Here is a 12,611-nt window from a genome sequence, read left to right on the forward strand (position 1 = left end):
TGTCTGAATCTGTGTCTGTATATGTATCTGTATATGTATATGTGTCTGAATCTGTATCTGTATATGTATCTGTATATGTATGTATCTGTATATGTATCTGTGTATGTATCTGTGTCTGAATCTGTATATGTATATGTATCTGTATCTGTACATGTATCTGTGTCTGTATCTGTTCACCCATCTAAATTATCCGTACTATCTGTACTCGTAGTGGGCGGGGCATAACACAACATGGGCGTGGTTTAACCGTAAATGGGTGGGGCTTAAATTTGTTATTTTAAGTCTGAAATTGACATGGATTGATCAGAAGTTACTATAGTTATTGTTTATTATTCAGCTGTATGTGTACTGTGTATGTGTGTAAGTGATATGTCAGACTTTATTATTTTATTTTTTTAATGATCTGTGTGAAGTTGGTGATTCATGCAAACATCCACTGATGGAAAAGAGGGAATTAATCTGTCAGCCTTGTTTACTGTATTTTTCTCGAAAGCACCGCGTTCAGTACTACAAGCAAAGTTTTCCACCTGAGTTTATATCACCAGCCAAATTATAAGCAAGCAGGCGGGAAAAAAAAAAAAAAGCCGGCAGTGACTGATGCGTGAGCCGTGTACAGCTGTCTTGTGAAATGCACCACATACGTTACGAAACAAGTTTAAGATTACATTGTGCATACTGCAACGTATTGAGAGGGGTGTCATATTTTACCTTGCTTATGTATATAATGTAGTATGATAGCCATACAGGCAGAATGTTTGATGCAGCACTTGTGCAGGTGTATCTAATACTGTGACCGGTCAATGCAGGTTACTGTTAGCACCGTCTGTGTACTGACAACAAAAAATTAATAAAATTTGTATATTGTAGGCAGCACGCCTGTTTTTTGATGACTTAATGGAATAAGACATAAAAAAATTTCAAGGAAAAAAGCGGTCGTGCTACCCCAATTGAGTTGCATAAGTGACTGATGCAACACAAGCCTGCACAGCGCTGTCTTGTCAAATGCACCGCGTGCTTTACGAAACAAGCTTACCAAGTAACTTTAGATACAAACCGAAATAGAGGTGAGCTGAGGAAAACCTAATAAAGTGGAGACGGTGAGCAACGTCACACGAGCCGTTTTCAACTTGCCAATTGCACCGTGTCCGTGAATGAGGCACCGATCAACTCCTCTGTGGCTCCAGCCTGCACAGGCTGTCTTAGGAGGGGTGGTCGCTGTATGTGACTGGCCAATCACAGAGCGTGAAGAGTGAATACATAATGAGGATTTTCTTTCATCACGGTTTACGGATAATGACGAGATGTACTCGTTTCATGCTCATATTCGGCAAAAATGCATCATCCGTAACCGGTACTCGTTTATAACGAGTTTCCGGCTGATCAAGCGTTTGTGATAACTTGCAGTGAGTCTCATACAGCGCTGTGGAGGAATTTTGGCTCACTCATCTTCGCAGAATTGTTGTAATTCAGCCACGTTGGAGGGTTTCCAGCATAAAGCACCTTTTTAAGGTCACGCCACAGCATCTCAATAGGATTCAGGTCAGGACTTTGACTAGGCCACTCCAAAGTCTTCATTTTGTTTTTCCTCAGCCATTCAGAGGTGGACTTGCTCGTGTGTTGTCCTGCTGAAGAACCCAAGTTGGTTTCAGCTTGAGATCATGAACAGAATTCATGGTTCCATTTATCACAGCAAGTCTTCCAGGTCCTGAAGCAGCAAAACAGCCCCAGACCATCACACTACCGCCGCCATATTTTACCGTTGATATGATGTTTCTTTTATGAAATGCGGGGTTACTTTTACGCCAGATGTAATGCAACACACACCTTCCAAAACATTCAACTTTTGTCTCATCAGAGTATTTTCCCAAAGGTTTTGGGGTTTATAAGATGTTTTCTGGCAACATTGAGACAAGCCTTGATTTTCTTTTTGTTCAGAAGTGTTTTTTGTCTTGGAACTCTGCCATGCAGGCCATTTTTGCCCAGTGTCTTTCTTATAGTGGAGTCATGAATACTGACCTTAACTGAGGCAAGTGAGGCCTGCAGTTCTTTGGATGTTGTTGTGGGGTCTTTTGTGACCTCTTGGATGAGTCGTCGCTGCGCTTTTGGGGTAATTTTGATTGGCTGGCCACTCCTTGGAAGGTTCACCACTGTTCCATGTTTTCGCCATTTGTGGATAATGGCTCTCACTGTGGTTCGCTGGAGTCCCAAAGCTTTAGAAATGGCTTTATACTGTAACCTTTTCCAGACTGATACTGTAGATCTCAATCTCAGTTGTGTTTTAACAGGGGGGCAATCACTTTTTCACACAGGGACATGTAGGTTTGGATTTTTTTTCTCCCTTAATAATAAAAAGTTTCATTGAAAAACTGCATTTTGTGTTCAGTTGTGTTGTCATTGACCAATAACAGTATTTATATTTTTCTGATCATTTTGAACATTTAAGTGTGACAAACATGCAAAAAAAAGTAGGAAATCAGGATAGGGGCAAACTCTTTTTCACATCACTGTATTATTAGATATTACACATATGTTTTGTCACGTATAACACAAAGTTAAGAGGTGGATTTTTTTTTTTTAGTATATAGACCTATATTGGATTGGTTTTAGTGTATTTAATGTGCAAAATGTATCAAAGTGCCCCCCCTGCATCCTTGAATCTTTCTATATGCAGTCCTTTGCAGAAAAAGTTTAAACACCCCTCAACTGATATCTCACATGATGATGGTTTGAACTGAGAATTGTTCTACTTTTGGAGCGTTCCACTGTATCTTTCTTTACTAAGTGAAACCCTTTCTTTTTCTTCTTCATCTTAAATTCTTTGTAGGGTCCAAAAGTCTTCATGCGACTCAAATTGGAATCTTCATCTTTTTTTTCCGTTTACAGATGGAGACCTCTTGCAGCCTTCTCATTGGCGTTCCGCTGCCTGAAACACCTCCTCTTATTGGTCCACTTTGAGGGTCTTTATTAAAGCAGAGAAAAGAGATGGTGAGTCTTTAAAGACACACTCACAAACACACACACGCAGGCTCGCGCACAAGCACGCATGCACACACACACACACACACACACACACAGAAGATATGGCCTATTGGAGTGCTTAGTTCTGACTAAATGAGTCTTGACAGTGAGGAGGATGCTCGGCCCGGTATTGTACACCCCCCACCCCCCACACGTATCTCTCCGCCTTAGATGCTCTGACTCCCCCCTCCCCCTGTCCGGCAGCAGCACCATAGCCCTACCACATCATAATCCTCTTAACGCTCTGCCTTATTAACCATTCATCTCAATGACATGAAAGCAATCGGCGAAAAAAGTGTATGAGAGGGGAGGATGGTTTGTGTGAGGTTTGAGGGTTGTGGGGGAGCAAAAGGGGAAAAAAATAAGTAAGCAAATTATTTCCCGGACCCTTTCGCTACCCGGCAATACTTTCACATTTGATCATGTGACAAGTGTATCTAAGTCGGGTCATTTGAGAAAGAGCGTCGCCTAAATTGAATTCCAATTAAGATGGCTGGGCAGATGATGAATAAATGGATGATCCATGTGGCTTTTGACTTTTTTCAATTTGGCAAATTGGGCATTGCTGATCCCTCTTACTCCCCCACAACTCCCTCCCACCCTCCTCCCAAACACCAGAGGAAGTCACTCATTAGGGTTCATTTGTGAATCAAGTTTTCATTTAACCCCATTCACCGGCCATTTCCACCCTGCGTGCTCACCATGGCACCACCTGGAAATGAATTCTCAGTCACTCTACTCAGTTTTTGCCCCCACCCACTGAGGCCAAAATTCTTGGGTCTCTTTAAAGAGCCAGACTGAGCCTTCCCTTTGTCTATGAAAGCTACTAGTTGTTACAGAACACTGAATGTGGTCCTATACCAAACACAGCATCACTATACAGTATTGCAAAGGTCAGTACACATCTCCCTTTTCAGGAACCATTGTATTCAACATGTCAAAGTACATGTTAGAATTCATGTTTCTCCTCAATGAACCCAGTCAGCTCCCCAGTGTAGATGGCACTCATGCATGGCACTACCAGCCACCACCATGACTTTGACTTTCTCGCTACTCACTTAAATTACCCGCTTTCTAGACAATGACAATAGTAAAACTCTACAGCTATACAAGCTGTGTGCTGACTACTCTAAAGTATATGCAAGTTTACTTACTATGGAAGTGTCCCTTATACTAAAAGATAGCTGAAATGTGAGATACTGCAGGCCACAAGTAGCTATAAGGGGAGTCTTAACATTAATATTAGAGAGAGAAAAGTGGTTTAACAGGCAGTTCATCCATCTTTTCTCCTCCAGTATAGCTCCAGCATGAAATACAGCACTGCTCCACATGTGTTGTGGACCCGCTGAGATAAAATGTGCCTTTCCTTTCAGGCGCCGACAAGTGAAACACCGTAACCCCTGTTAGGCCCACTAAAGACACCATGTCCGCAGGCTTTGTAAGGTCTATTTGCCTTGCACACATCTTGTTTTCTTAGGGCCTCCTCAGCACTCTAAAGACCTTTTCAAAGAGTTTATGAAGGCCCGTAAAAAGCCTTTTCCGTGTTTGCTTTGGGGAATAGTCTGCTGACAGGCTGCTAAAGGAGCATGTCGATGCACGGGTCCCAAAGTGTTTTGGGTTAAGAGCACCACTGCTGAGGAATCCGCCCCTTTCTCGGGTAATCTGTCACACCGCCTTCCGAATAAAACACAGTAGAGATTTTGACACAGTCCTGTCAGGGTTCACGTTTAGTTGCCGTGCCCTTTGGCCACGAGGCAGAGTAGAGGTGAGGGAGTCATTTCAAGCTGTAAAACACACTCGATCAAGCGGTTGCCTGATGAGGACTTTATTAACACGAAAATTGTCTTATATTACCAAAGCAGTGATGTTAACACATTAAAAGGGGTAAACATTGCAAGTCGTACACTTTTATGGCATTTAGGAAGTCAAGTTAAGCATATTTCTTTCCATTTTTGAGGATTATACTGTATGTAGCAGTAGTGGAGCAATGTGGATGCAATTACAAATATTTTTATAATGTTCTGCATCAAAAATGAATTCCTTGTTGAGTGTAAGTAAGGCTTTGTACATAATAGTCATGCAAACTACCTTGTTTTCATAAATATGCTAACTAGCTACAGTATGTATGTTCCTAGCAATGACGGTGAGTTTAGCTATATGTGCATGTGTTACACCAGATTGACTATAAAATAAAAAAAAAATAGCCTAGCACTCAACAGAGCGCAGACCTCCTCCAATTACTTGGCGATCTGGTTCCACTCCAATGCAAGTGGACTGTAACAGTGAAGAAAGTAAAAAGACAAAAATTACTTTTTCAACAGTTTCATTGGGATGGGTTCTTGCTCGGCTGGTGTAATTCCTCTTTAGCAGGAATTGGTTGTATAGTTTATCACGATATTATACACTATAACCCTGATAGCCAAGACACAAGCAAAACTTAACATAAGTTTTTTTTCATTTAAAAGTGACTTTGGTTGGGAATGTCTAATAATGGCAAATTATATGCGGCCGAAATGCTGATAAAAAACGTATTTGGTTTTGTCTTAATGCTGGTTGACAAAACACGGCCTAACTTGTCATTCTCGTGAATTGAAGTATTGGGCATAACATTCCCTTCAATAGGTGTCTATGTCGTCAGGTCAGTCGTTCACAGGCCATCGCGCTCGAGTGCGGAGGCTGAATGCCTGCAGGACGAGGTGGTATATTTGCCGTAGCCTGTCGCAGGTGTAATTCCCCGCGGTGGCGTCAGAGCGCCTCAGCTGCGCATTGCCTTGCATATTCAGATTTGGGCTGGGCTGCCATGTGGACTCGGAGATACTCCGCAGCCCCCTCCCTGGCTTCATTCGGAGGGCTTGTGAGGAGCCTCAGCATGGCGTTTAAAAAGGAGATTAAGTTTCCTGCAGAAAGCAAAGCTTCTTAAGGGGGTATCTTTGTGCCTCTCAGCCGCTTGGTCAGTTAGGGATTCGCCGGGGGGGCCTTGCCGTGAACTCAGTAGAGGCGGTGGAAGGCGAGTGGGGGTGCTGACCTTACTCCCAACCCCACACTGAACCACCTTTGGGTGCTTGTGGAAAGACACAAAAGGGGTGGGGGTAACTTCTTTATTGTCATCATTATACGGTCATGAAAAATGACACCCCGTGGGGTATATGACATTTGTGGCGCCCCCTATGGGTTGTAGTCAAAATCCTTTCAAAGACATGCTAGCATACATGTTATACAGATATCTACGTTTTATAATCATGAGACAAATGTTTAAAGACTTATGGTCAATTATGTTGCGAAGTCCTGCCTGTGCGCCCACAAAGACATTTTGATGGTGGACAATTTTTCAACCAATCTCAAATTACAATTTTTAAAAATTAAAAAAAATTGTCAGTCTCCTAAGGGTGTGTGCCAAAGTTTGTGATTTGGCACACACTCAAAAGTTCAGCAGGTGTTTTGTAAAGCGTGTTGAGCTGTGAGAGAAATTTCAAGTCAAACTGACTCCTAGTATTTGATACCTGCACCACCATGTGGTGTAGTGGTCAGAAAAATAATAGCAGAGGAAACACAGTAGCTGTGCATAAATAAACACATACAGTCATGCTTTTTCACATGACTGTAGTTCAGTTTAGTGGATGTAACATTACCTTTTCTCTGCTTCCAAACATGGTTCCTCACCCAAACAAGGGCCCTTCTCTCCTCCTCTGCAGATGGAGACACAGTGATGCAGTCAAGTTTTTAGTGGTTTTGTTATCTCATTTGACTTGATTTCTACAATGAATGTGACTAAAACCTTCTAAAAGTGGTCTAAATGGGGCCAATCACTCATTTGGATTAGGCCAGGAAGCAGTTAGGCTAACCCTGTGATATTAGCCATTCAACCAGCAGCAGATTTAAAAAAAAAAAATTGAAAATATGGAGTCAATGGGGTTGAAATCTACCTTTTTGAAAAGGCTTTGATACAATCCTGTGGGCCGAATAGAGAGAAGAGGAGAAAACCCTTACACCATCTTTTAGTTGATTCGCAATACTGATGACGGGGTTGAATGACAGAGGTGGGCAAAAATTCTAATACAGGGCTAAAAAAAAGAGCCTTATCTGCTCTATTCAGCAGCACCGTAGCACTTTCAGGTCCTGCCAATAGCCCTAATGGACCCTAATTCCACATCAGCGCAGCCTAAATGAAGTGTCAGATGAAGATTGATCTTCTGAGATGAAGCGGCACTCGGTGGACACCCCCCGTTACCCTCTGCAAAACACTGTCAGGCCCCTCATCGGACGGCCACCTGTCCCACTGTATGCGATGGCACATTCAAAATAATCTTTAAATATATAATCTTAAAAATGAGATATTTTTTCCAAGCAAGCAAATGGAGGCTGGCTGTCGCTAATGTTTTTGAAGGTTGTCTAATATCTGCTAGGCCGCTTTTGATGAAGGTGCGTCGCCTCGTCATCTAGTGTTGTCTGACAGGTGCACAGGCGCTGTAATGCCACCAGCGGGAGACTTTGCAGGGAGCTTAAACACAAGCAGTCCTCCTACTGTACACATTTAAACCCCCCATTTTACTCCTTTGCGTGAGTAATTCTTGTCCACAGAAATGGATTTTTACTCTCTGTCACATTTGAAGCGCCACTCTTCCTCCATGGGGAGTATTAAGCTAATCGCGCCGTAATTCCTAACTTCTCAAAATGTAGTGTAAAGTGTATGAGAATGTACTGTATAGCTCGCTGTCTATAGCCTAGGTTGGACCTAGCATTGAAGACCATTTCAATTTCAGCACATCCCAAATCATTTGCACAATATTATTTTTTCTTAAATTATGATTAATTTATTTTAGATTTTAAGATTTTATTATTAGATTGTGTAACTTATGCTACTAAGAATTATAAATCTATTTTAAATTTATTTTGTAAATAAATGTCACTGAATGGGTTTGCATTATATGTATATTGTAAGTCATTTTTTTTCTCAAATATTTATACAACATTGCCAGCCGCAATATTAGGTACACATGCACAGTTTAATCCTTTTTATTACAGTAGAAAGATAAACTATTTTTCTATGACAATATCAGAGTGGTATTAATTTCAATATGAATCTATCTAGCCATTTTCCATGCTGCTTATTCTCACTAGGGTCATAGGGCTATGCTGGAGCCTATCCCAGCTGACTGCGGGTGAGAGGCGGGGTACACCCTGGACTGGTCGGCAGGCAATTGCAGGGCACATATAGACAAACAACCATTCACACTCACATTCATACCTATGGACAATTTAGAGTCACCAATTAACCTAACATGCATGTTTTTGGAATGTGGGAGGAAACTGGAGTAAATAGGCAAAAATATTACAACCCCCCCTACTGTAAACTAAAAAATAATACGTCTGTGACTGTCAGTCAAAATGTAATAGCTCCTTGTACCTAATGAAATGTCCACTGAGAATATATTTCACGATATTTGACTTCAAATTGAATTTCTATCATTTACATTTGAGTCTAATGACTTAAAGTGTGACTAATAAGGCACTTGGAGTTTCCATTTGATGTTTAAATCACATTGCGGAGAACGTTTAGCTAACTGTAATAAACTTCCTTCACATCAAACAGACTTTACGCACTTAATTGGAACACTCTGTGAATGATACAAGTGTGTGTGTGTGTGTGTGTGTGCGAGAGAGCGAGAGGAAATAAGCAAAAACATGCATGTAGCGTAAAAGTGTGGACTACATGAGAGCCAGCGGGCTGCGGGATGAGCTTCCCAGGTGAGCAGCGAGTGTGTCGGTGTCACTTTGATTAAGTCTAATGCGGCAGCTTTTGGTGCATGTGGTCAGGTTAATGAAACTCACTGATAAAGCACTTCTCCCTGCTTCCTTCCCCGCCTGGAAGCTGCGGGTGATGGGATGAGGTTCAGCAACTCCCCTCGACACCCTGCGCCCCATCCCCCACACAACAGTCTTGCCCCTTTTACACTGCACAGTTTCTACTTCAACTAGTACGCCAAGTGACTTTTCCACTGGCAAAAGCAGATACTACGAGGTACTATTTCTAGTACTTGGTCTGCCGGGTTTCAATAGGGATGACGTAAACCACTGCCGCTCATTAGTCATCATTGTAACATTTAGGGATATATGGCTAGAGAGTTTAGTAAACTTCCCCTTTTGCTGTTCAGTGGTATACTCCACAATGTCCACTTTGCTGGTATGGTCCTCAGTCCCTGCGGTGCGGTTCTCGTAGCATTCACTCTGGTATTTTTGTGAGACAATGCTGCACAGTAAAAAAAACATGTGCATAAATTAAGAACTTGATTGGGCAGCTGTTGTGATATATTTTGTGATATGACTCAAAAATTCCGAACCAAAATGCGGACCTGCCAACATGTCATGTTTTTCATACTCATACTGTTCGCATTTTGACCCTTCGCTGATCTCCAAGTATGCATTATCTAGTCAGGTTGCTGAAACCTGGATTATGCTTCCCTGTCAAGTACAGTGGATCCTTGCAGCATTCACAGCCCCGCAAATTCAGATTTATTTATTTTTTGCTCTGAAAATTTTCCGGTAGAAAACACATCTCATTCACCCTAAGGTGGTAATAATTGATAAAAGTCTGATAATGCAGGTAAAATGCACAACATACATTGCCCGTAGTTTTACATGTTTATGTCTTTATGCTTCAGTGACGATTTTTCATCAAGCATTGAGATTTCAAACTTTCTTTGGCGGTCCATGAATTCACCATAGCTGCTGTGAAAGGCAAAAGTGAAATGTATCACCTGTACACCAGGACTGGACATGGGCCGGTATGAGAGTCTGGTGGTATGATAACCTTGGGCAAAATTATCCCCACATTTTAATTACAGGTCCAAAATGTGTTATTTTGAAATGTCTTTATTAAAATAAAAAGGGGAAAAAAAACCTTTTTATTGAATAGTCATTTTTAAACAATATAAAAGAACATGGTAGAAGTGGAACATATGTATTTAAAATAAATAACAAACAACAGAATTATTTCTAAATGAATAATAAATAAAATGCAGGTCTACTGTGGCTAATCCCGCAACTCATGTCAGAAGACCATAAATAAAACTAACAAAACCATAAAACTAACAAAACAGAGCAAAATGCAATCAGTGGCTCAAAAAATGGTCACAACATAACGTAACTTAATGTTACGTTATTGTTGCAGGCCACAGCTTGTCCACAATTGGTTTGGAGTTGTTGGATTATGTATTTGCGAGTTTTGATTATTTTGCTTGGGTCACCAAGTTTCTCTTCCATTTCCGGGTCATGTGATTGTTGTTAGCAACTCTTGCTTGTTGCTCAGTGGAGAGTAAACAGTTTATACCACTTCTCCTCGTCTCCTTTCTCGTTCTGAATCACATCTCCACGTTTGGTGAGTAACATGTCGACAACGATGACAACACCACGGCCGTACCGGTGGAATGACGACACGTGTGTCTTCGACTTCTGCCACCTAGCGCTACTGCGCATACATATACGAGGAAATCTGTTGTAAAGGGAGTAAATCTTCTAAATGTGGATCCCTTTTGAAGCAATCTTCCATGTGAGTACGTTATATTAGTGTATATTAGTGTATTTTGTCATTTGCTATACGTTTTACGCTGCAATGTGTAGTGTCAATACGTGTTTGCAAGCGATTAAACAATGACATTTGCGACTGGTTATGATACTCACGTTAACATGTCGAAAATGTACTTGAAATATTGTTAGAGTATGTGTTTACACATTAGTTCCATAGCTGTAAAGCCAGGTGAAAGTTGCCCGACTTGCGGCAACAAAGCACATGCCTGTGGTTTCAGCACATCAAAGCCCAGTTCCAACTGTGAGGAGTAACACAGGACATATTAGAATTTCATATTTAGTATTTCCACGTAGTGGCCACGTCGGACCTCCACTTCTCATACCGCAGACGGACAAATTTAGCGGTTTTGAAATCGTGGTATACCTTGAAACCGGTAACCGGCCCATGCCTAACAATGACTTTGATTCCACATTAAAAAAGAGAAGGGGAGGGTTTCTAGAACTGAACTTAATTACAACAGTCACCCTTATTGCAAATGTTGCAGAGAAAAACGTTAACGTGAAGCTAGCAGGAGGTTTTGGAGGGGGAGTGAGCGATGTGTCAAAAATGGACATTGTTATGGGTGTATTAATTACTCATAGATTTGTGGGGAGACGAAGTGGGGACAGACTGTATTCATACAATTTCTTCAAGGTTTGGCAGGTGTGAAAATTCCATCTCCTGGTTAAATGTTATTTTTACAGTATATCCTGCCATTTTTACTAGCTTAAATCTCACAAAAAGCTTCTAAAATCTACTTTTAAAGAACGCCGTTGTCAACTCAGAGGGAGAGAGCAGAGCAGAGAGACAGCACTTCCAACGCATTTTCTTTTACACGTGTGCATGCTTTTTGCTTTCATTTTAACACTGGTCTGGTGTTCACATTCGAGCTCGAGTAAATGGAATCAAGTTTACTTGCAAGCGGGCCGAGAAACACCATCTCTTAAGCGGTTTCGATCCCCATGTGCGCGCATGTTGGTGTTCACACTGGGCCAAACTAGCTGCACTAGGAGAGAATACACATTAGCATGCAAAACCTGGCAATTGTGAACGCACCCGAAGCTGACTTTTTAAAAAAAAAAATTTATATATATATATAGAAGGCCGCAGCAGCAGCAGACCAAATGAGAAGTAAATCTGATAAGGAGAGTGGCACACTGGCACTGAAGTCCTCTCTGCTGAGAGATAATGTGGAATCCTTTTCTTGTGTTGTGGCTGATGATTGCAAATCTATCAGCTCGGGCTTCCCTCCCTCATCCTCCATCTCTCTCGCTGCTCATGGTCCGTTGGTCCGCCGTAGGCAGACATGAGGGGTGATTTTAGGTGAGCTGCAGAATGGTCCGGGCCAAAAATGGACTTAAAAAAAAGGAAAAAAAACTGACCCACTTCTGTTTTGTGCTGTGATCGTGATGCTGCACCAGGAATGGCCTTTTTAAGATGCCAGCAGAAAGGCTTTCTTCTGCATGTTGAGCTCATCCATTTGTTTGTTATCTCAATCCAGGATTTGGAGAGATACAAAGCTGATTAAACAACAAAAGCATACGGGAAGATAAAGAACACTTAGGTAATGGGTTTAGCCCGCCTGTTTAGCACGCCAAATTCATCCCCTTTCTCTCTCGCTCGCTCTCTCGGCTCAAAATGCATTTGTTATTCTTCTTCACTCACTCTTGATCCAGACTGGAGAAAATACACAAGGAGAGAGCAAAACAAGAAAATAAGAGAAGTAGAAGGATTTTTGTGCAACTCCAGCCTTGGAAACTTGGAAACTAGCAGCAGCAGAAAACATTGAAATCACTGGACATAATATTAGCAACACATTCCAATGCAATCCAGTGCAACAGTTCTATGAAAAATCCAGCCATACAATGGTAATAATGCTTGGTTTTCTACTGACGAAGTCTGAGAACTGCTCACTTAAAGCAGTGCTTCTCAAGTAGTGAGGCCCCCCCCCCCCCCCCCCCCCCCCGCAGACCTGCCAACATGTACACATTTTCCTTACTCAACATGCAGTTTGACTCTTGAATACGCT

General features: G+C 41.7%; 1 long non-coding RNA gene across 1 annotated transcript in view; it reads left to right on the forward strand.

Annotated features, from left to right (window-relative positions):
• Positions 1 to 12,611, forward strand: part of LOC129189214 (uncharacterized) — a 49,583-nt gene that overhangs the window by 13,291 nt on the left and 23,681 nt on the right. Inside the window, exon 6 of the long non-coding RNA XR_008572756.1 lies at positions 2,884 to 2,985. This is a non-coding gene — a long non-coding RNA (uncharacterized LOC129189214). The remainder of the gene's footprint in view (positions 1 to 2,883; positions 2,986 to 12,611) is intronic.

This window comes from Dunckerocampus dactyliophorus, chromosome 10, assembly GCF_027744805.1.
Source record: "Dunckerocampus dactyliophorus isolate RoL2022-P2 chromosome 10, RoL_Ddac_1.1, whole genome shotgun sequence".
Classification (NCBI taxonomy): domain Eukaryota; kingdom Metazoa; phylum Chordata; class Actinopteri; order Syngnathiformes; family Syngnathidae; genus Dunckerocampus; species Dunckerocampus dactyliophorus.